Source organism: Helicoverpa armigera, chromosome 23 (assembly GCF_030705265.1).
Source record: "Helicoverpa armigera isolate CAAS_96S chromosome 23, ASM3070526v1, whole genome shotgun sequence".
In the NCBI taxonomy this organism is placed as follows: domain Eukaryota; kingdom Metazoa; phylum Arthropoda; class Insecta; order Lepidoptera; family Noctuidae; genus Helicoverpa; species Helicoverpa armigera.
In genome coordinates, this window is record NC_087142.1 from 8,869,895 (window position 1) to 8,896,066 (window position 26,172).

General features: G+C 33.9%; 1 protein-coding gene across 3 annotated transcripts in view; it reads left to right on the forward strand.

Annotated features, from left to right (window-relative positions):
* Nucleotides 1-26,172, forward strand: part of LOC110374023 (aryl hydrocarbon receptor) — a 105,627-nt gene that overhangs the window by 30,974 nt on the left and 48,481 nt on the right. For 2 of the 3 annotated variants that reach the window (XM_049837547.2, XM_049837546.2), the window contains exon 1: nucleotides 24,941-25,075. The gene's annotated coding sequence lies outside the window, so the exon portion shown is untranslated. Of the gene's footprint in view, nucleotides 1-24,884; nucleotides 25,076-26,172 lie in introns of those variants that run through there. The other variant, XM_049837548.2, reaches the window with a different exon arrangement.

Consider the following 26,172-nt stretch of genomic DNA (forward strand, 5'->3'; position numbering starts at 1 on the left):
TGTGTTAGACTGGCTTATCAAGGGGTATTTGTTTGTCCGGGTAACTGGGTTGAGGACGTCCGATAAGCAGACGCTCCTTGTAGAACACTGGTATTCAGCTGCTTTCGGTTAGACTGAAAGCCGACCCCAACAAAGTTGGGAAAAGGCTCGGGAGATGACGTTAGACTGAGCGAGTGCCGTTTTGCGTGGATTTGACGCATATTTTCCAATTATTCAACAAAGGAAATTATTTATTAATTTAACACAGCCCAGGAATCGAACACAGGCTCAAGCTCAAGTTGCCACTTACAACCTTTACACTGCCGACGCTTTTCAATTCAAAACAGACCACTATCTCCTTCTATCTCACACAAACATCTATCTATCTATATCTCTATATAGTATCTATCTGTCGGTGTTACACTAAATAGTTTCATGTCTGATGCTAAATGTGCTCCTGTCACGAAGACACGGTACGCTGCGGTCAGCTGTTGGGGTTCGATTCCCGGGATAATCATTAGGGTGTTTGCCTTGTTTTAGAGCTTTTGTTGGGGGTGCTTTGTTATTTTGAAAGATGGTTATTTTCTAAACATTGAGGATTATAATATTAGGTATTTATTAAAATTTAGTATATTAAAATTCAGGTTTTCTTGCCATAAAACTTTAATGTTGTGGAAGTGAGTTCGCTCTTTACTATCGTTATGGTTAATTATTTGTTTTTTTTACATATTATTTGATAAGTTAATAGGAGACGATACATGAAGTCAGGTCGGCAGCATTATAATAAAACAATTTATTACTACGAAACGAATAAAAAAAATCGTATATTAGTTACAGTTTTAGCGATGACACGAGATAAAATCGAGGGTATCCAGGAATGGTCATAGCTAGAAACGTTTTAAAGTGAACTTTGAAAACGCTTTCTACCGTGGTACAATTATCTTCATATCTCTCAAAAAATTCATCGTATTGCCAGATACGAACAATTAACCTGCCTGCCGCAAGGCCCATTGCAATTTGATAAAGTTTTACCTTCAATATTTCTAGCTAAAACGTTCATTTGAATAGCTTTCTGTGAATGTAGGTTCTATGATTGCCAGAATAGTTATATTTTCACATAGTTTCGAAGATATTCAACAATATCTGGGGCATTGTAACCCAAAATATATATTTCTGTCTCCTCTTTCATTATGTATTCAATTTTGTTAAAAAAGCTTCAAGGAGGTTCAGAGTTTCATCAAACATTTTACAATTTCTTAAATTATAAGTTTGAAGACAAAATGTAATGACAAAATGGTAGTCAAAATGACAGAAAAATATCTACTACAATTTTTTGGTAAAAATAAGGGTATGTGTTATACTTTCACATTATCACTGTTTAACCCGTCAATGTGCACGCATCATGTATTCCTCAAAATAGAGTTGTTCCCTATTAAATTATATCGGGCCCCATTAGCAAACATTAAAAAAAAGCTACAGGTGTGTTACCTTTTGAAAATTAAATAATAACAGAGACAAAGTGATGATATTTTAATGATATTGTCATTATGTAACCAGACGATAACTTGTCACTATTATTAAGTTTTGTTCGTAATCAACAATGACGTTTTAATTTCAAGTTCCCTTAATAAATTATACAGCATTATAATCAAGTTCCTTTTCAAGTATTTTTCAATATAATTATCATAATTCCAATTGATTCAAAACAAACCTTAAAGTACTCATTTCCATTTGCAATGTTAAAATATTCAAATAAATGCAATATTCATAGAAAAGAAGCTTACCTACCATAAATTTATTCAAATCTCTTCAAGTCTAACACAATCTAGATACATACAAATACAAACAAATGCTTTTAAGGCACAATTTCCATAATCCAAAATTTGTAACCGATACAAACAATTCATTACATTTCAATAACAATAAACTAGTATAATTTGACGTAAAATCGAACTAATCGTAGGTCTGACTCACCTAATATTATAATCGTGGTCTGAATCACTATTCAGAACGGACACCATTGCGTGACTGGTAATTATCTTGGGTATTGGTGAAACTTTCATTATGTTGGGGTCTTAAAGGGCACACGTCGCAACCGGAGGGTTGAATGATGTCGGAAATAAAATTTTTTGAAAGTGCACGTCGAAGGGTTGCTGTGGTAATTAGTTATTTGTTTTTTTTGTGACGATATATGAGCTTGTTTATATAATAATAATATAAAGTTAAATATGTGTGAAAAGTTCAAAATCTGTAGCTAGAAATAAACATGTATATTTTTATGTACACCTTATTTATGTGTATGGTTGCGTATTTGCAAAGTCCGTAAAACAACGCAATTTCACCCTAGAACAGTAGGTACAAAAAATAAGTTGCTATATAAGTACCAACAATCCCTAAAAACCTACCCTATTTTTTACGCACCAACCCCAATTTTTCGTTCCCAAAAACGGGTCCACGTGCAGCCCAATTACAGCCCCCGTGCGTTCACCCCCAGATATAACAATAAGCATGTACCCCCGAGACTACCCTTAGACTACCCTCTTAACAGTAAGAAAGGGGGCGTGGCCAGTCTGGGGTGGCAACAGCCATCTCGCTCGCACTCCCGTCTATTTATTGAATTTTTTCAGGACTGCGCATTCGATTTTTTTGTGAACCACAATTTGGGTTTTCGTGAATTTCTGCAGGATTGTGATCGTAGCCTTTTAACTTTTTTGTTTTTTGGATATGCCTTTTTATGCTAGTCGATAGCATAGGTATATAAGGGAAGTTTATAAGTAAAGCGTATGTAGAGTAATTTGTTTTAGATTACAACTTAGAATCTAAACGTTAGATCGATTTCTGAAAGTAGGTAATTTAGCTGTCTAGCTAGCAGAATATTTCTTGTAACTAAACTATTGTTAATCTACACAATTCTTTATACGATCAAACAGGCTAATCAATTAGCACAATGCCAATCAATACCAACACAACAAATTACAGATTTAAGCCGCGATTTTTTACTCTAAACCACAAGTCACACTGTTAGTTACAAAAAACGCATCAACCGTTCCCCGTCTTACACTATAATTTGTACTAAAAAAAAGAAACACGCAAATCAATTCCTGGCAAATAAAAGAACACCAATTAAAAGGCAATCAATTAAAAGAGACATCTATCATGACAAAACATCATAATGTTCTAACTCATTATCTAAACTGTACTACCCAACAATTATTATAGAGTCATATCATTTCTCTCGCAAAGAATGTGACTTTCCACAGCAGTTTAGAAAAAGCAGTCTTTGCTCGACTGGAGATTCCGTACATGGAAGTTTTAAATAAGCACTCATTACCCAATGTAAATAATAATTATGTTAACGAAGCAGCCATTGAGGAAAATTGAAGGAAATTTCTTTTGTTCTTGATGTCGTTGATAATTATAAAACTGTATCGCGAGAAGTCTTCATGTATATGAAAGCAATTTGAGAAATCTATAACGTTACCGCGGTTTTATATTAATCCAAAAAAGGATAAAAAAGAACAAAAAACAGTCGGTTAATTCTTAATAATAAGTATCGGAAATGCGAAAATAACTCTATTTATATGTATGTCCGGCTTTCAACTGCTAAGCCGATTTAAATGCTTGATAGTCTCAAGACTTGTGAAACAACTTGTAATATCATGAACATAGAACCTAAGAAATCAATCAAACCAGCATTTTGAATTTAAAAAGTATCAAACAGATATACACACATATACTATCGAAACACTTTCATTTCTTTCATGTATGCCTCTACAACCGAAGAATCTTCTGCACATACTAAGGATATTTCAATTCTATTCAACTCGTAAAAATACTAAGAATGCCAGTACATCCTAAAACTGTTCTTTTCAGGGCGGGTTCCCTACAAATCAAGAAGATAACAGAGTGATAGATTGTTTCCTTACTTAGATTGCTAAAAGACGTATGTCTTTTCCAAAAAGTCTTAACGTTTGTTTTAAAAGCTCAAGGAAAGAATCTTTAGGAGTCTTTAAAGATCATGAGGATCATTTTTTTCATAATAATGAAAAAAGAAGACTATTGATTAATGGATCATATTCTAAGATCTCTTTTGCATAATGAAGATAGAATTTATTGACAGTAAAACATGTTTTATGATTCATTCATATAATTATTGTTGTTAAATTACCAGAAGATTCTTGATTTTTTTATTAATTAATTATCTGCCTAGCCTTTTTCCAACTACGTTGTGGTCCACTTCCAGTTTAAATTCTTTAGATATTTGTTAAGTGAATATTCAAAATTCTATGTAGGTCTACCAGCTATCAATCTCACTGTTTCATCAACGGACTAAAATTAAGAACCACTTTATCTTTAACCCTAAAATGATCAAGTAAACGTTCCAATCCCACACTATGATTACAAACGGCGCTTTTTTACCATTAATTAGTTTATTAATTATTCAAATTTGTATGCGAATTCGCGATGCTTTATGCGATTAGTGCTATCGAGATTTTACGGCCGATAATGTTGAGGTACAAGGCATAAGATGTGGCGATTATGTGTTATTGTCAATGATTATGTATGTAGGTTTGTTTGTTTTGTTTTAGTACGTGTGCTAGTAGTTGTTGTAGTTATATTATGATTGTTTGTCATGTGGTACGAATTCTATTGTTATTTGATATAACTCAGGAAAACTTATTTTTGGTGCAATTTTGAACGATATCAGGATTGTAACGTGTGTTATATTATAAGTTAAACATGCGTGTAGACACTCGACACAACACTCTTATTACCGCACCTTTAGTTCCCTAAAACGTTATTGATTCTTTTGACGAAGATTTTTTTTTTGTTTGTAATGATTTTTTTAAATCTAATTTTATCGATTTGTATGTATGTGTCTTTCCTAAAGGGTACTCTTACAGTATATATTTACATTAACATTGTATACATTTACTACACATATATTTTAGGTACATATCTTACTCCCTTAATAACATCCGCTACATATTATCCCCGCTGCCGCTTACACCTTTAACCACACAAATGAGTGTTTGCCTTAACTAACGCCAGTTATTACTTTACTGTTGGCATACACTTTGTGTACAATGTCTAAGCTCATTTTGCACAATCACTTTGTTTCTGTCGACTTTTCACTTTTATTTTGCCATTTCTTTGTCGACAAAATACTCGCTGTTCATTGGAGGGTTAGAGTACTCAGTAGTCCGATAGCTTTTTTGGGTGCATGATAAGTACAGATGTATGGGAGTGTGTACATAATAACGATCAGTTATTTAGCCGGTATCAGATCAACTGAAAACTTTCGTTCAATTGTGCGGGTATTCTAATAGTAACCACGCACAGTACAGACTAAACAGTCGGAAGACAGTTGACCGTTGGTTGGAAAAAAATATTTTTGATTCCAATCAAAGTTTTCAGTCGGCCTGATACCAACTAAATACCTGATCTTTGTAATGTGCGTACTAGCATACATCTTCACACTGATTAATAAGCTCAAACAAACTATCGGCCGACTAAAAGTTTGCAGTGTACTCTTTAAGTGATGGGACATCATGATAGGGGCTGATGTCATCACGGTGACACATGCAACTGTCAGTTTGTGCGTCAACGGTTTTTATATGTTTAGAAACTTTTGCAATGACTTCATAGATGCATTGTGGTGCAGTTAGCTGTCAATTATATGCGTATGAATGACATATAACGTGATAATAAGATTGATTGATAATATTATCTGATAAAAAAGTAAATGTTACCATAAACATTCTCAGGCTGAATGGTGAAAAAGGTTACCTTGGCTATTGCAACTCTTCAAAACTGATTGTAAGACTTTTAGGTAACTCAAGAATATCTAATTTCCCAGGTCTATACGATAAGCTAAGTTTGTTTTAATCCCTAGCACATTGTCGATCCGTCCACATATTCATCGATTGAAGCGAAACACATACATGCAACTTCTTTCTTAGTCATTAAACCATGTAGGTAAGTATTTACCACATGACACTACATGGGTCACGGCTCTTAAATCCTTAACCGCGACCCCATTACCACATCGCACTACGCCCCACAAAAACGCCATAAAACCACCACAATATGACAAAAACGCCGTTCCCACAGCGTCTCAATCTTTAACACAATGTCATTGATTGATAATAATTAATAAATGCCTAATAGCATTGTTCAGATTCTAGGTCGGCTAAGTTTTTTTACTGAAAACGAACAAAGGTATTATTCAGTTTGCTGTGCTTCAAGACGATGCAACTGTGTCAGCAATTAAAATGATTAGGTACTGGGGTGTGGTCGCACTGTTAGCGGGGATGGTAGCGGAGCGGGTAACGTAATGACATCCAAAGTTTAAGCACCAGTGGAAGTATTAATACGCTTGTATGCCGTTTAAAATAAGCGAGAATAGGTCGATGTTACTGATGTTAAATTATATCATCAATTGTACAATATACATACCTGTCTAAGCATTATTTCATTTCAGTGTTTTTGGATAGCAAGTAAAACCTTATTACGTCTTATTAGGCTTTTGTGGTTTATTGCTTACCTTAAGTCTCGCTAAACGCTCAATATCTGTGTAGCAAGATATTAATTCAACTTCAAATTAATGTTGACTGAAAATTACAAATTAATTATATTCTTCAATTAATTCAGCTGTCACTGTTTCATGAACATTAAAACGCTGTCGGTATTACCACGCCTCACCAGTCGGATGATTATGAATTATGTAAATTATAAATGTTAAACAATCCAAGATATTGTTGATGCGATGCTATGAAAAAATATACCCTCCATGCTTCGGCTAACACTCATTAAAATAATAGCTTTTTGCAACCGTGTTCTCTCCGTCTGTCTGTCTGTGAATGTGTGAGTGTGTATGAACAACTGCAGTTTGAGCATGTGTGTGTAAAGAGTGATAAACTTGGTTTCATGCAAGAGTTGTGGCTATGGGCTTGTGATAAACAATTTCTTTGAAAGACAAAAAGCTTAAGAATTAAAAAAGAAAGTTGTTTTTTTATGATTTAGTGTGATGGTAGTGTCAAGATTCTGTTGAAGTATTATGTCTGTCTGGTTGCAGAATATAACATAATGTAAAAAAATCACCAAGGTTTTTAAATATTCTTCTATTTTGTTTAAGCACAAACCTATGTGCAGCAAATAATCTTGAAAATCTGCCTTTACCATGTAATTAAACAAGGTATATCTATGCAATTTGCTTACAAACCAATTCAGAAATTAAGACATGATATGTAACTGAAAACGTCTATATTGAAAAACATAAATGTTTAGAATAAAATGCCTATTTCTTCCTCAGATAAACGAGGCAGTCAAATTAACCCTTTCTCTGCAGCCCCTTTGTAAAAATACCATTAAATACATACAACAATTAAAATAAATAAATCACATATAAGGAACTAATCCGGAGCGTTCACCTTAATTCAATCAGCGACGTATACTAATCGAATAAGCCGTCTCAACTAGCTAGGGAAAGGGTTAGGGGGAGCGCACAGTGAGCTGATAAAACGCTGACTCATACTGACTGGCGGTTCACGTACAAAATGTATGATAATAAGCTTTTTTATTTATAATTCTGTATGGTTAAGTTCAGGGGTGCGAATTGACAGTGTAAGTGGTATTTTGTGTTTTTTTGTCCGTAATACTTACTATTTGACAGTTTGTTTTGGTATTTACTGCGTTTAGAGGTGTGACAGTTCTTAGAATGTTTGTGACAAGTGACGTTGTGTCTTATGGCATAATAATATATACAACTGATATCATAATTCGCACTATGACCTGGTATTTTCTGAAGTATTCTTGTGTAAGCGTTCCGTACTTGGAAATTAAAGAAAAAGCAATTATATTGCTGTAAGGATTTGTATAGTTCAAGTTGTATCTGTATCTTTGTCTGTACTCTGTGTTCTTTGGTTTAAATAAAACAGCTACTATTAATCATTTCTCATATTTTTATTAAATCATGGTTTAATTCCATCAGGAAACAGATGAAAACTTTCATATTACCTTCGTTCCGTGCTTGTTCATTGCCCATACAAAGAGTGCACACAATACCACACCACAAAATAAAAATAAAACCTATAACATTGTGCAGTTTTTCTATCCAGTGTAAGCGACACCTAACGCACCACAAAATGCATCGCCGACGCGCCGCCGGCAAATCCAATAGGTTTTCATTTAATAAAACCCTTTTATTGGCTTACCTCAGATTTAGCGGCTTTATAGCTTGCTGGCTTAGCATTCTGTGGACTACAGGGCTTATTTGTATGGTACTTTATAGCCACAGTGATATTGAAAGGGTTAAATTAATATTAATTAATTTTCGAAGTCGGTTGACGCCGAAAGGTGTGGCGATCGATCGCTTTCTGTGCGATGCGAGCCATTTTTCTACGGTTATTTCACGAAAGAATGGTTTTATACTTCGTTTTTGTGTTTTTTCTTACTTCAGCTAACGCTACATGTCCCTTCTGTGACGTCACGCGAGTAAAACGAAGCAGATTATGATAAACTACAAAGATATGCGTCAAAAATCGAGTTTCTCTAATACCTACGAAGCTCAGACCATTATTTATAACATAATGTAATGTGTCCCTATTGGAAAACCAGTAAAAGTTGTTTCAGCCATCTTTAAGCTGCAGTAATCATACCTACGAGTTTCCTATCTATATTTATACATATATTTGGTACTTAACTATCAATCTACAAGTAACATTGGCTCTTATCCCAAAATATTAACGACTATTTTACCATACACTCATTTTTACATACCCTTCCATATGCCCACGATTTGCTGATCTTGAATTGCGAACAGGGCGTGGTTGTCACGTCATAGGTCAACAGTGCTAGAAAACATGAATAAAACACGGGGAAAGGTGTAAAATGTGACGCCTTTAACAAATAATTGTGTGTTCAAATCGGATTAGTGAGAAAATCGTGTTAGAGACCACACCTCCGCTCGCGCAGGGTTAAATCAGATGACACCGTTGCTATGGTAACGGAACGCCCCGAAACTTTGCGATTCTGCGCGGTTGGTGGCACTTTTCCTCAAGTAACTTCAAAGACAAAACCACCGAAAATATTAAATCAATATTTCTACACTTATATCAATCACTTTACAAAGCTATATTTTTCATATCTTATGATAGAAAAATCTAAAAATCTTAGAACCATTTCACAGAAAAACGCTTGATTCTGCACTCTGAAAGTTTTCTTTCACCGGGGTGTAATCGATCCGGGCAAAGCCATTATAGTGACCGCATTTCCCGATTGCAGCGGCAGGGTTGCTTGTATATACCATTCTGTATCGGTATGCGTAGAATTAAATACACTAGATAGTTTAAATTTAAGAATAGGGACTGTAAAAAGTACTGACAGAACTGAAGACTGTAAGACTGTAAAAGTTATTTCTCTGGAAAAAAAATGATGAATATTTCAGAGTAAAAAAAATGAGTTTCCACGATAAATTAGTAGGAAAAATTTGTAGATAGTATGAAAAACTATAAATTAGTAGTTATCTAGTTAGTAAGTAGTTTAACTTTGGAATAAAGGCAAGTACTGGAAAACCTGATATTTTATGAAGGGCAAATTTTTGATTTGACTTAGAGAAGCTAGACTAGAAGTCAAAAATTAATGACTTGTTCGCGTACCACGCCGGTGATATAAACTATATTTTATCCCAAGACGCGAGAGAAACCGCATTAATAAACTAGTACAGCCAATATTTTAGTATCGATCCAATCGAAAAAGTGCAGCATTTTATTATGATTTAGAACGAAGTGTGCACTCGAGCAAACTTTATTCTTAGAATGCCAACAATTTTATTGTTAGGGACCGTTTAGTATGTTCGCAGAATCGCTGCGATTTGTCAAGGTTAATTAACGGAAAGAACATAATTATTTCGACAGAAGTTATCATCAATTTATTACCTAATCATTGAGATAAAATTCGTAGAGATAGATAGTTGCTAGTATAGAGACGGGGGTGGATTACTTACGTTTTTATCCGGGTGTAGAACGTTGCCTCGAGACACGGGCGAAATTACGAATGAAACTTAGTACTATAATTTTGCTCAATGTATCGTTAGGAAGGAATTCAAAGTCAGATCCCAAATGATTCATGGTACAAATATTTATTCATTAATTGGGTCATCAATGCAGAAATTGATTGGTTAGTCAACGTATTGGTAGAGCAAAATGATTGAAAAGCTACTATTGAAAAGCAAATGATAAAAACTTAATTACTGATCTCGTCAAAAATATAATTAAATAAAACTTTGACCCTTGATGTAAGCCATCTGACGTCTCGCGCAAGCGCTTCAGTGTTTAAGTAGGTATACATATTTTGAGTATTGTCATATTCTGAAATCACTACGCCAATTTATAGTTTTATTCAGCCGCAAGTACCTACTACACACATAATATACGACTATTTCTTCAAATATGTATGTATCTGGTCATCTCTATATCGTCGATTTCCTATATCGTCACCTTCGTCATCGTCCTGTTAACAGGTCAAAACATTAAAAACAGCACAAATTACACCATCAAACACAACACCTACTCACACCCCACCTCTAAACCAACCAAACCCATTTAAAGGTTTAATTTTAAAATCCAATTTTACTGCGGGCGTGTAGTGTACAATCTCGCGAATTCATCTACATATCAAGTTGCTCTGTTTGACTACTGTTTGGCCCGACTCGACTCGAGCCGGTTCAGACCGACTTTTTTTCCTTGTATCGCAAATCGAGCGTTACGGTATGTCGTTGTTTTGCGGCAGCCATTTTGGATTTGTTTTGTTTTTAGTATTTTTCGTCTCCGCGCGAAATTGCGGACTAATTAAGCTATGTGTGGATTTTTAAATGTTAGTTTTTGTGCTTTTTGGTCGCTGATCTTTTATTTGGATATTTTTTTAAGTGATGTGTCTTTTTATGTTTAGTCAATTAAGGACATTCAGCATGGAAATTCTAACAAAAAACAATGGTGTTGTAATTAAGACCTTCTTTTAAAGTTAAACAGTCTAAGAAGACATTGCATCAAACGCATAGTCATTTTTTGGGCCATAGTTAGGTAACTATATTTAACCTGTAGTGAAATATGGATGGGTCTACTTTACCCATGTAGTACTAAATCATCTGGTAGGTATTTTACATTACAAACAAACTTCTGAGCTAAACCACTCAATAATACAATTAAAGAACTTAAAGGGTACATTAAACAGTCTATTGCATTTATTCATTAAGCCATTAACATTATGCAAACGGCCTTATACCTCTTTCTTTAACTTAGTAACACAACACAAATGTATATCTAAAAGATAAATAGAACATCACTAAAGTGTACGAAAAGATAACTGTTACATCACTAAAGTATAAGCAAAGATAAGTGGTACATCACTAAAGTGTAAGCAAAGATAAGTATAACGTCACTAATGGGTATGAAACTATATAACAATGCCTTAAATATAACTAGAGATAAATTAGACATACTACAATTTTGTCAAATGTGTTTTTTTATGTTCAATGTAAAACATAGGTTTAAAAGATAGCTATGGTATTTGAACAAAAGATACTAATGTTAATTACTATGTACTTAAAGCCACGTATTCACTGGGAAACAATGTTTCAGATACACAGTTTCTGAAACATCACGTAGATGTTTGCAGCAACAATGTTTCGGAAATTCTGCCGTCCACATCGTCCACAGAAACAAAATTATATGTATTGTTTCTGAAACAGTGTTTATAAACAATTGTTTCTCAGTGAATACATGGCTTTATAATGTGTGATAGTAAAAAATATAGATTTTTGGTAATTGATTAATTCATTATTGTGTTAGTTAGACATAGGTACATGGCTTCTAGTAGAGTATTGAGGATAATTGAGACGGTGAGTTGTGGCCAAAAACTAATTTGATGCACTCTGATTTTCAGTTTTCTAAAAAAGCTAATAATACATGTCCAAGAACCACCACTTTTTTTCTAAAAAGTTTGACTCACATTGCGGACAAACCATGGTCAAGCATAATCTTTGCTTTGTTTTGCATCAGGTTAAATATACATATTTTCATTAAATAATTGTGACAAATCTTAGAGAACACATATGCACATTTTGTGAACATAAGGCTTCTTCCCTATTGCTCCTAAGGCATTGTTTCTTGCACAAAAAATACTCTACTTCAGTGTAATTTTTTAGCTCTTGGAAAGAGGCCGTTTGTATTAGGTATTCAGAGTACGTAGGTAAGTATATCGAGTTATTAATAAGTCGCTTACACTAGTTTTTTGTTGCCATAAGCAATAATAGTCCCACACGGTTTTATTGTCACAAACGTGTTCACACCAACCCCATATTAGGGCATGTCCTCATAAAAATATAATATTAATTAGAACTCACTTTTTGCTGCTTCGATAGAAGAATGAATTTGTATACATTATGTCGCAAAAAAAACTTACTCATTTTATTTCATTTTTACTGTCTTTTTTTAACAAAAAAATAACAGTAAGTGAGAAAATAAAGTTTAGTAATATCTGTTTTTTTTTTCTTTTCTTGAATTATTTATTTCTCTCTTTGTTCGCTCTCAAATCTAATATATCAAGTGTTAATGCGTACTTTAATGAGTACTTTTATCGTATTGATCTAGTACAAACCAGTTTACGACACCTTTCTGTATAAAATTCATGAGCAATGTCCTTTTATTTGCACTTGAGTAAAATACCGTTGAAATTGAGTTTTTTTTTCTTTTGTCAATTAATCAATCGTTGAGTTATTATAACCTTTTTAGTTGTATTGCGTTCTAGTTGAGGTTAACTTGTATTTTTTGTGAGAATGTTATAAATCTACGTCGGGTTAAATCTTGCTTAACTGAGGAATAATTAGTGCATCTCATTTCATTCCCTTTTCCAAACTATGTTGGGGTCGGCCTAATGCAGCTGAGAACCAGTGTTTTACAAGCAGCCACTTCTGACGTCCTCATTAAAGTATTTACCCAAATGCTTCAAAGAGGAGTGTTCTCCTTACTTTCCAATGTCTTACCAGCCTAGATTACCCCCAAACTTCTAAGCACAGAAAATCCCATATCCATTAGCAGAACCAAAATCGCACGATTAACAATTTAACCCCCCTACCACTGGCGGCACTTAAACCGTATTAGTTCCGCTCGTGTGGTCACAGAGACCGTATTGTGGCGATCACAATGACGCTGCGGGGGCTATTTGGCTTACCTGTTAACTGATAGCTGTGGTTAATGGTTTGAATTCATTTTCAATTGGTCTGTTTAATTCGTGGTGGTGTTTAAGATATGGTGTTGTGGTAGGTTATGGGTGTTTGGTAGGATTTAGATCCATTGGCCGTTTGTGATTTATGTGAAAAAAAATATGAGTTTATGCATAATACTTAAGATGATGGAGCAATAGAGCTGTAGTGTATCTAAACAGTATAAGTAACTTCTGTGTATGTAAATATTATGGAGTTCATTTATCTTTTTCTCACCTTACATGTGACGATGCGGTCAAAGGTGGAACACGCTTGCCTAAAAGTAATCTATTCACTTGACTTTTAGACTCCCAGGTTGTAGTTATATCTTAATGAATAGAGTACCTTGCCATGGTATGAAATGGAAGTATTTAACTACCATCTTCTGCAAGCAGTTTCACTTCCTCTTACTTATACACATTGTCACGAAAATGACTCTGTCTTTCACCACATCATACTTACTTACGTCGTAACGACAATAATTTTATCTAAAACTTTAACCAAAGCTAGTGATATCAACAATAATAGATTACCATCTGACTTGGCCGTGATTTGGACAATGTTTGATGACGCTCCATTATGTATCATAAGCCCCAAGCGCACTTAATATAGTTTTAATAAGCACTGTTAGAGTGCACATCTTGAGACTCCACCATTTTTTCAAACTCGTTTTTGAATTTAGAGTCGTTTGGGATCCAAAAGAACAAAATTTTGATTTGGTAATTTTTAAGGTATTTGATTGTGTTTTCTTTGAAATCTTTAGGTTGTGCAGTAAAACAGGAGCGTACCTATAGGGAAAATTAAATCAACGACTACTACCATTTTAATAGGAGTCTAAGTTTATTTCATGAAACCGCATATACAAGTACCCAAACATTTAATACGAGACTATTGCAATTTCTGACTAATATTATGAATGCAAAAATAAATCTGTCTGTCAGGCTTTTACTCCAAAACTACTGAACCGATTTAAATGAGGAGGATAATAATCTGATACACAGACAGTCTAGAGCCTGAGAAAGGACAGGTGCTACTTCTTATCTAGGTGGGAGAAGAAGTTCCCTTTGGACATAGGTAGAACCATGAGGAACAGTAGACTTTTCAGTAAACCAAAAAACAAGCGATACCACATGCGTAAACTAGTCTATCTACGTAATAAAGTTTATCACCGCATGTGGGCTGTTACTGCAAAACTGTGAGTAGCTAATAACTTCTTAGACGTTGTAATTCTAGTTCGAGTGAAATGTTCATAATTATTAACTATCTGAGATCATATTCCGGGATATTCTTGTTAATGGCGTTATAACTGTTTGTTTGTCTGTCTGTACGTAGGTTATGGTTTTGTCTAAACACTAATAAATGTCTTTGGAACATGGTTTTCCTAAGATCGGCGATATTTTATCGTGATTGGTCAGGTAGGAATGTTAGAACATAGTTTGATGGGGCTCTTCAATATAAAGATGTACCGTAGCGCGCACTTTACTACAGATCAGGTATCAGCCGATTCAAAAGTTTATTCTAACCACGATCACCTTCTGGGTAAACAAAGAATTACATAACATAGGACTAGAAGTGGCATAGATAATGATAAAGATCTTATTACGCTTAAACTCGTGTAAGGACAAAAAACTGACAAACAAGCTTTGTTTATCACTAAAGTAAATACATTTTCTAATCTGCATTGTTTACTTCTTATTGTTAGAAGATTGCACCTAATTAATAATCAAGAATGATAATTTATTGCTTGACTTATCAATAGCTTTGAGTACTACCATTATTGTCTACACAATACGTATAATAATTGTCAGCAATTAACATCTATAAAATACACCAATAAAAAATCTTATATCCATTAACTGCTTATTTTTCTCAATAATATAAAAAACTATGAAAAAATATTTTTCGCACACCAAACAGACATATTTATAATTGAATAATCGGCTAGATTTAGGACGTATAAACAGTAATACTCATCTTTTAGTTAAAACCAAAGGATTTTCAACATTAACTTCTTTGTGTTAAAACACAAATTCGAGAATTAAAATCTGCGTATACGACTTTTTGTGCTAACTAAAAGACTGGTAGCATAAAGGCGTAAGTGCTTGAGAATTTGTAATTGAATTTCAACCTTTGGCTCTAGATGATAGGGTCAGTTTTTGATTGGTGTGTAGTTGTATGTTAAAGTCGGATGAGCATGTATGCCAAGTAAAATTAAGTATGCCAATAGCATAGTTCGCGCATGATCGCGTACAACCTTCAGTGAACGAGCGTTTTCCTACGATTTTTCTCGTAATGCTTCAAGTATGTTTTTCTATTTCTGTCAAGGCTAGGATGGGAAGTTTAGCGGTTTAGGTGCATCAAGGTTAGATATAATACAACCTTTTAGGAATTCGTTAAAGGATTTCGTTTATTACCTAAGTACTGCTGTTTAATCGTTTGCACTGGTATGTAAGAATGGCACTTCAGTTAGAGCGGGCACTACAAACTTTGAATCTGCCGATAGTTTGTTTGGGCTCATAAGACAGTGTGAAGCCAAATGGAAGTACACACATTAAAAAGGTCAGGCAGGTAGCCAGTATCAGACCGACTGAAAACTTCGATTTTTGCGATTCATTTGTTTCTTAAGAATATAATTATTTTTCTTCAAAAATCCGACCGTTTGTCGATTTACTGTTGGCCGACTATTTAGTTTGCAATGTGCTCTTAAAGTGACTCTAAAAGTTATATTCAAGGTTCACAAGAGTAAATACCAAACAGGCTGATGATTATAGCATTTATTTAGCATGTTTTAACAGTTAAAAGAAATAGAAAACAAGGAAATCATTCCCCGATCCCATATTAACACGATAATCGCAATTCACATACATACATACAGTCCAGTAATAAGTTGACATAACAGTCGGCCGTGATTGCCACAAATCATCGCAATTTGTGTACAATTGGACTTCTATACGTCTGTAGGGTAACTACGTAAACAGATCTGTTAGGACTGACAGTTTATACGTTTTATGTAACATACGGTTAGTGGGATTTGAATAGCAATTTGTTTGTTGTTAACGGGAGTTTTTCCTTGAAGATATTAAATAATCTATCTGTCATTTTTATTTACACAAACTGTTCATTATTTTAACGTAAACTCAACCTATATTTATATAAAAAAGAAAACTTAATACGTTGGTAATCTATCTACTACACATACCTACATATCTACCTGTGAAAATGCTTACATTACATTAAAAATAGTTAAGTTGGTTTTAAATCAGGGGTTCATTCATTTGATATTGAAAACTATCACAGTAAATACCACCAGATCGGTACCATAACACCACAATGAAATTCAATAAGTATCGTTCAAAAACGACCCCAATTTTTCTAACAAGTGCACTTACAATTTATCTAACCCTGCAAATGCGGACAATACGGCACACGTTCCCCAACAGGGGGTCTATTGTACCATTCACGTCAGGTAGAGATGTCAGGACCCCCAACATTAACTCCTGTCACAATATAAAGCGGGGTCTCTTTGTCCCCGGACATCGATACGAGGGTTGGGTGAAAAGGAATTGATCGCATTACAGGGTTGGGCGTGAAAATCGGATTATTGTTGCTTATTTATATACCTATTATGGGATAATGGTTATTGTATGGGAAGGATTATTTTGCTCATTTTTTATGGACCGTTAAGGGGCGTTTTGCCTTTGAATATACTATATATGTGTGTGTGTAAATGTCGAAGTACCAATTACTTGGATCCTTAATATGATAACGCGAATGAACAATCCATTGGTACCTTCTACCTTTTAACTGCGAACATAAGAGCACTATTTTAAAGATGTAGGACCAGTAAAGTTGGTAGATACTTACTTAGTTGGCTGACAGTTTACCTATGTATACCTTCAACAGTTTCAAATAAAAATGCGGATGGATGCACCAATTTCATTACCGTTATATCAATAGGTAGGTTCTTGTACGTAATAAATCCCTCATTTGTTATTTTTTTTTTCTTTTATATTTTCTGCTAATAATTTTCATTCTTTCTTTTATATGAGAAAACATACAAAAATTATGTTAAAACTCAAAAACCATCGAACTTTAAACTTCAAAATCAAACCAAAAAAAAGTAGTTTCTAAAACAAAGCAACGTTCGGCCTTAACCCGTCCGCCGACCTTTCTAATATATTTATAATTATAGTTCACAACACTCCACATTTGTAAACACGGCTGTGACGTAATCATGTGTTGTTTCTTTTGTTGTTATTAACTAGGCTTTAGCGCGGCTGCGCGTGAGTAGACACGGTTATATTTTGACTACAGTTTGTTTGATGTGAACTAAAGTACGCTGCTTTTTTTGGGGGAAGGAAAATATGTCCAGGATAGGCTAAAAGCAAGTACTTTATCATTTAATAATTGAAATAAAATAAATAATAGAAAATACACGAAGTACTGTCGATGTTATAATTTTTGTAATTCTATATTGTTTTCTCATAGAAACTGGAATTCAAAACATCTACAATAGCGAACCCGCGTCATGATTGCTTCCTGCGTGAGAAGAGAACTGCTCCCTGCAGTGGGACAACAAAAAGGCTCATGATGTTGGCTGTTCTCAATAAGCTTTTTATCATTTACCTAATTTGTATTCATTGATCCCACTTTTCACTTAGTCTTTATACGTCCTTTTCAATTATATTTCGAAATATCTCGCATAAACATTATTTTGTTCAACCTTTTCTTTTCCTAGTAAAATGACGCAAACATACCAACTATCACAAAACATGAAGATAAAGTCACAAAAGGAAATTTCATCGTCTGGGTGACGCATACCTACAAAATTATAGGTGTCCGGATTATAAATAAAACAATAATTGAATTAGGTGCTATTAAAATTAGATTATTGTAAATAACTATAGTATTATGTGGAACGCAAAAGGTCATGTTATAATCGTATTATAATAATGTCTGTATGGTTAATTTAATGATATTTTCTGTATGGCAAAAATAGATTCGGGTTTTCCTTGTCTGTATAACTAATGAGGAAATACTTTACAGACAACTTAGTCTTGAGTATGGCCACTATTGGAATTGACCACTTTTTAAAGTTGCTCTAAAGGCAAGGAACCTTTGTAAGATTACTTATACCTAAACTAAACATATTGTTGTGCATTTCTTTGGAGTCTAGAGTCTTCTCAATCATAAGATATATTATTTCGCATTTTAAATTTTTTAAAGTGCCAATCAATCTGGCACTTGACCCATAATGAGTCAAGAAACAATTTCCAGTAGCTAAAAATAAGATGAAAAAAATTCAATATAACCAATCCTTGTTACCTTAAAGAAGATAACACCAAAAGCCCTTTAAGAAACCTGGAACGCGGTACCACAAACCCAACCCCACATCTTCACCACAACGAAAACGTCACTCCTCAAGACATGACGTAGCCAGTGACGTCACAACAATTACACTGGCAGCCAAGAAAACGGTAACACTAGGGACAGTCTGAATGACTGTTACGTGCTGACATGCGAACGGGTGTCACGCATCTGTGTACGTACCGGGTCATGAACGCTGGCTATTTTTAGCAGGTATCTTGTACTGTTACTGTTTGTATGCAGGTGGGTGTATATTTTTTAGAAAATTTTGAAGGTTTCTTAATGTTGAGATATTAAAAAAAAGTTGGTCAGAAGAAATTCTGATGCTTCTTGGGTACGTTAATGCTCATTGCTTCTCGTATGAGAAGTGGCCTGTGTCCTGCAATGGGAAATTAAAAAGTGTGTACAATTTTAGTAGTGTGCGAGAATAGAATGCATGACACGCAGGGCAGAAATCAGGGCCTTCGACTTAAATCGAGTTAAACTTTAAGAAGCTTGTTGTTTGAATATAAAGCATAAACGGACTTTCAAAAGCTAATCCTTTTTGACTTTCGCTTTTCAAAACGACAACGATACGGTTGCGTTGTAGTTGCTACCTCTTCACATTCATCTTTGAACCTACAAACCTATAAATGACTTTTCAAGCAATACGATCACCCATCCCTTTCAAACCGCGTAAAGCAATCGCCCAATAACAACCGAACCATAACAGTAATGGAGTTATCCTACACCGAACCATTAAATAGTTACGAACAAACGTAATATCAAACGTTTTCACATGTTTAAGTGTAATTCTCTACAGTTAAGCTAACGACTGTTTAATAGTCCAGCTATTTATATGCACTTTGGATTTTTGGATTTACTAAGAAACATTTGAAAATATTTCGTCGGAAATAGTTTTGAGTCACTGGCAATCCACTTCAGCTATGCTAGAATTATGTTAATACATATAATTAAAACTTGATCGTAAGTCACTCAATCTACGTGCAAAAAGGCATCAAAATCAGTTCAGTCGTTTTTGAGTTTAGGTTAAACATACTGACCTATATGGTGGACCTTTGTCAATACAGACCTATGTGGTGGAGGTCTATATTTTATAATATGCAGTGATGATACCTCTATTACATAGAATCTTTAACCATGATGCCTACCTATCCACCGACGCATACAAATCTCTCGAGGAATATAAATATTAAAAAATATTGTTATTGTGAGAAATCAACAATCAACTTCTGTTTACGCATATTAAAAATAACTTCATCACAGTAACTAACTAGCGAATCAAATTGTCACTAATTTATAATTAAACGAAAATCACAAACCGTATAAAGTAGAAAATAATCTCACAACGCATAGACAAAACGTTATTACTTTTTTTGCATTAAAAACTTTTTGTACCTACTTCTAAATCCATTGTTTATGGTACGCCCATGATTTCGCAATGAAATTGTTAATGACTTTAGTTGATATTTTAGTTTTTCTATATAAGAGTTTTTTCAATTATGTATTCGTTACGTTATGTCTAATGTAATAAGCGATTCTTGTAGTTCCCATGGTTCATCAATTTTGGATATAACTGTTTTGTTGTATTGTGATAAAAACGCTTTATAATACAGTGGGCAGCTTTTGTTTTTTTGTCCTTAGAACATTACCAACTGTCTGTTTCCCCTGGTTCCATCTGCTTCTCGAGGAAATACCTTACCCTAACCGGATATATAGTAGTCTATGTCTTTTTTCCGGGTCTAGGCTATCTATGTACCGTATTGCATTTGAATCGGTTTAGTAGATTTGGCTTGAAAGCACAACAAAGAAATAGAGTTACTTTCACATGAATCTTCTGCATTAAAGAAACAATGGCGATTATTGCCAACTTTTAGAATGAAGGGAACAATTTTTAATTTTAATTGACTCCTTAACACAAATTCCTCATCCTTTCTCACATAAACCTTATAACAATTTGTCAACACAAATAACCGAAATGTAACAAAAAGGAAACGATGAAAAAAATATCCCTCGATAATAATAACGATACCTATCACAATCGCCAATCGATTATAACTTAATCGAGTTACGATTTATAGAAATAATCGGACTTGATTTATACTGCACTTGCACTTTGAGACTGCAATCAAAAACCAACCTTGTAGTTAAGAACATAAGGTTTAATTTCCCCTGAGTGATAACTGGTGTATGAATACAAATTGTATGGTAGTAATATCAAAGGCCTGCGCGTGCGCCGTTTGATACTAAAGTTTGAATAAATCAACAAAAACGACGGGCGGCGATGACTAATGTACTATTTATAATTTGTATTGGACAGAGAAATGCGTAGAATAGTCCCCCTTGATACAGACATCAAATTGTTTGGTAGAAACTTGGTAGTTTATAAAGGGTATGTTAATGTAGCTATGTATATGTATGAACGTTGTTGGTTGGGGGTTTTGTTTAAATAATAATGGTGTTGATGATTTTCATGATTGGTAGATGTAATTTATAGTTCTCCAGCTTTGGTTTTAAAGTATCACTGCATTTGATAGATTTTTGTTCGGATTTTTACTTTAAATAAGAATCAAAATCTTGTGAAATCACTAAGACATCAGACAAAGAGTTACCAAATAGCTTCTATAAATGTATTCTGAAAAAAAAAATCAGTAAGATATGATAATTAGTTGATTAAAATGTCATATCAATAGTAATTAGTATTTGCTGTTGCTGTCTAATTATCTTATTAAATACTACAATATTACATCTATTGTAATATTGTATTATATATTTAACAAGTAGATACACGGGACTTGAAAACATTGAGAATCTCAAGAGTACAGGGCCAGTTTAAAAACATAATACTTACATGAAATCGCCTCCACACCCCTCTCTATTCCCTAACTAATATAACTTAACCTAATACGAGAGAGGTCCATAAACAAATTATAGAAAAACAAACAGAACAACCAAATAACATATATAACGCATCAACAATGCAGTAATTATAATAAATTATACGGTAATCATATTAAACCTGATGATATTTTGAATGAGAACACCATTACAACATATTTTTTATGTTCTTTTACTTTTTTGACGTTACATGTACGTTTGTAGGAGTTTTACTATACATAAGTTATTCATATTTGAATTGACTAGACGTTTGACACGGTTTCAGTCCACGGTGATAGTCTAGCTTTCCAAAATACAGATTTTTTCAAATCGGTTCAGTACGTACTTTAAGAGCCTCAGAGCCAGAGAGAAAGAGTTACAAACGAACAAAAAAATGTTTTATCTTCTTTATATTAATGAGTAGGTATAGAAGGAAATATTTAGATATGGTGGTGTATTACGAGCGAATGATCAGTGTATCCATCATCTGCCTAGCCTTGTACCAATTATGTTGGGATCGACTTCCAGTCTATCCGGATGCAGCTGAGTACCAGTGTGTTTAAGTTGGAGCGACAGTCTATTGTTTTTGATACTTTTAACTTCCTTTGTGTGATTATCTTGTTTTTTGTTAACTGTTTTTTCTTCTTCTATTTCTTCATTTTTCTAAGGTAAAGGGTTCCATTTACTTACTATGTTGCCTTATGTAGCCAAAATATAGCCTTATGTAGCCACATAAGGCTATATACATCCACATTATATCATAAAAAAAAATAACCTGCCTCGTCCCGATCACACGGCTGCAAGACAGTATTTTAACTTTCAAGAAAAGTAATACAAATCCAGTCGCATATTCAAGTAACATATTTAAAGCACTGTAATCTCGATAAATACAATTTGCCGTCATTTAATGACATAATAAGCATACCCAGTAATGGCCGGGTACTCCGGGTAGGAAGGTAAATGCTGATGATTGGTCGACATCAATATTTCTTTCTGAATACCTTTTTATAGCTGTCTAGATGGGTACTTTGTTGTATTGTGTATGGACAAAACCGTGGAGTATGAGAAGGTAAAACTTGTGCATTTACTTTATTTATAATTATACGTAGGTATATGTAACCTTTATCAGGGTCTCATCTTAGTATGTATACCTACATCTTACAAAATAATTTCAGCCGAAAGACTGTTCTAACAAATTCATTATCAGCATTAGGTATAATCATATATGCAAACTCATTCATATTAGTATACCTGATAGTTTCTATAGATAGTAAGCATTACGAATCGTCTGTTTAGCTCTAAGCTTAGAATGAACACTCTAAAATATGAATCAGCAACCAAACCAAAGGCCTTCTCTAAATTAGAGCAATTTTAACATATGTAACAAGCAAAAATAGACCACTATTTAGGTAAACATTACAGCTATCGATAAAATCTACACTAGTAGGCTATCTAATGAATGTTCAATAGTTTCCAGAAACTACTTTTCGCTAAAACGGATTGACAGTTGATAAATTGCACTTTGTTGAGACAGGGCTAAACTGCCTCATTATAGCATGTTATTACCTTTGTTTGTAGACGGTATTAATACTAGGAATCGTATTGAATTTGTTTGGTTATGACATTCGATATTGATTCAGTAAATTTTTCATCAAACATAAAAACGACAATTCTGGGAAAGTTAGATAAGATCTGAATGCCCACCCCCTAGTTGAAGCATAATCAAATAACACAACAATTCCTAGACCCCATACGAAGATAATTAAAATAACATTTCAAGCAAAAAGCCAACAATTAAAAACAAAACTCGAAGCCACATCAAAAAGCCGCCGCACCAAGCTCAACTAAAAAACTAAGCACAATTTCACTAAAAAAGTAAGCACAATAATGCACTAAGCTCACCCCTTATCCGTCGGCACAAGTTATGCTAACAAGTTGGTTTGCGTGACCTGAGCCTCGTTAGTTGCAAGACCAAACGCTACCGTAACACAGCTCAGTAATGTGATGTGTCATTTTAAATAGCCTCTTAGAAATGAATGATCCGAAATAAAATGGTGTTGTGAGTAGGGTGCGTATGAATTTGGTCGGATTGGATTTTGAGCTTGGTTTTTTTTTTGGGCTTAATTTTTTTTCAGTCAATTTCCACTGTTTGTATTCTGGTCCGATAATTGTTGATTTCTAAATGTTAAATTGCATAAAATCAGGAAAGATTCCTATTTGATATTTAAATAAAAATATGATAAATTATATCCCGTTATTTATGTGAACGTTACAAATAAATACTAGTTCAAAGCAAACAAAAACTTGATATGCAAAAATGTGCAACAATTGCATGTTGTTATTGCAATTATAAATCGCTTGAAGTAAAATGAATATTTAACTTATTTTAATATATACATCAAAGTACATGAGAAATTATACTACTGGTTTCCCACGACGTTTCCCGTGTTGAATAAGTACTGAAAACAATATCAAACATATTTATATGTACTTACTAAGCTTCATGTCAAACCCTTTACTTTCAAAAGTTTTTTTGGAACACTCAATGTACCATTAACTTTATATATTTGTGAAAATTGTCTAGTAATTTCAGAGATAACCACACACAAACTTAAAAAAAAAATACCTGTATTATTTCCGCAATACCTCTTACCTATAGTAATATTATTTCCGCAATACTATGACAAGTCCCCAAAGGAATAATATACCTACAAAGCTACTACCAGTGAATAACTAATAACAATATTAAGACCAAGCCTACAACATCAACTTGCCATAACTTAGTTTTTATTTTTAATTACTTACTAAGGCCTTTAACCCTAGCCGCTGATAATCTGTAGTGTAGTAGAGGTATTATAATATTGAAAGCTAAATAAGTTTGTAAGTAATTCGATATAAGCTAGTACTTGATGCGGTTAGACTGGGTGACTTATAATGGGTTAATAGGAAAAAGTAACTACATATTCCTTTTCCTTGCGGTGAACGGTGTTTTTTTGACTTTTCTATGAGATCTACTTATGTCAAAAATCTACGATCTCAAAACAAAAAGGTTTCTTCTTATGTAGAGAAATGAGGCATCCTAAAATGTAGCTCCCTAGCAAAACTTGTTAAACGTGTATAACTTGAGTATTCGTTATTTATACTTGAAATTGACCATTTTTAGTAAAAACTACAGACGTCAAATAATTTGCTGAACTGTGAAACTCTACTGAATTCGGCCATTTAGCGCCTTTCCCATGTAAACAATAATAACACAATAACATTTTGTTACATTGAGTATCGTAATTTTAATAGAAACAAACTAGCAAACTTATTGGACGAGAACTCTAACCTAATTATAAGATGTACGATAAATCTTTCATCTACTTAGCAAATACTAACCAAACAACCCTTGTTACAGCATCAAACCGCCATCTAAAGACGGTGTCACGAAGAGCAACCCGAGCAAGCGACACAGAGAACGTCTCAACGCTGAGCTGGACACCTTGGCTTCCTTACTGCCCTTCGAGCAGAACATACTCAGCAAGCTGGACAGACTGTCCATACTGCGCCTGTCCGTCAGCTATCTGCGGACTAAGAGCTACTTTCAAGGTTAGTGGGTAGTTTATGTTATTTTTGGAAGGCGTGTTAAATTGTGGGATTAGGTTATCATTATTTGTTCATCTTTGGATGACACTCGCTCCTCAAGGTGAAGTCAGGAAATTTTGAGGGGCACCTTAGGATCAAAGCCTGCCGGAGCTGTGGGATTGGTCGAAGGAGCTACGGTAACCCCGGTATACAAAGCCCCAGAAGGAACAATAGTGGTATTCAAACCAGTCAGAAGTCAAAAAGACTGACACTCACGTCTCATTATCAAATTGCCTTAGTAACTAAGTAGAGGAGCTCAGTTACATAGTTGCTTAATATATTCAATATGTATATTTTTTCAATATACTAGCTGTGAATGTTACTTACTGAAAACTTGCAAATTAATGTTTTCACTAATCAAACTAGTTATTTTATACCTGGTAATATTGCGGTACTACTTTAGTACCTATACTTAAATAATGTTACATTGATCTTAAATTACATGCATCACTCAAAACTTACAATTTATTTAAGAGCTTTCAAAGTCGAGTTTTGTATAATATTCAACAATGAATTTTAAAATAACTACGTTTTGTTGTAAATATTTAAAATTATGAATATAGCTTGAAATATGAAGTTATTACAATGAATTCCCTGATTTCGATCTTCGATAAAACTTACTAACATATTTTATGGTTACTACAATGCAGCGAAGTTTTTGTCCGGGAAAATAGAACGAAGTAGCCCGAAATAGGGTAGGCTCAAATAATTACACAGAAATTGGTTTCGTAATAAGTTGCCTGAATTTCAGGAAATTGTAGCAAGTTTTTGTTATTTCTCGTTACACATTGTTATATTAAGTTTTGTGCACTTTGTGTAAAATTCTGCTTCATTTTGTTTTTGTTCTTGAAAATTGGTTCCACACGCCAGCAAAAATATGTGATTACGTGCAAAAGATAAACTCAGTGTTGTTTTTATCAGACATCATCAGCCTATCAGCCTATAACACATTTTATATTGTTCAATAAAAACGAAATGGAACTTTAAACTCTAGGATAGCAATAGCTAATCATGGATATCAAATCTCAAAAACGCTTAAATTTGGCTCATAAATCAGCACT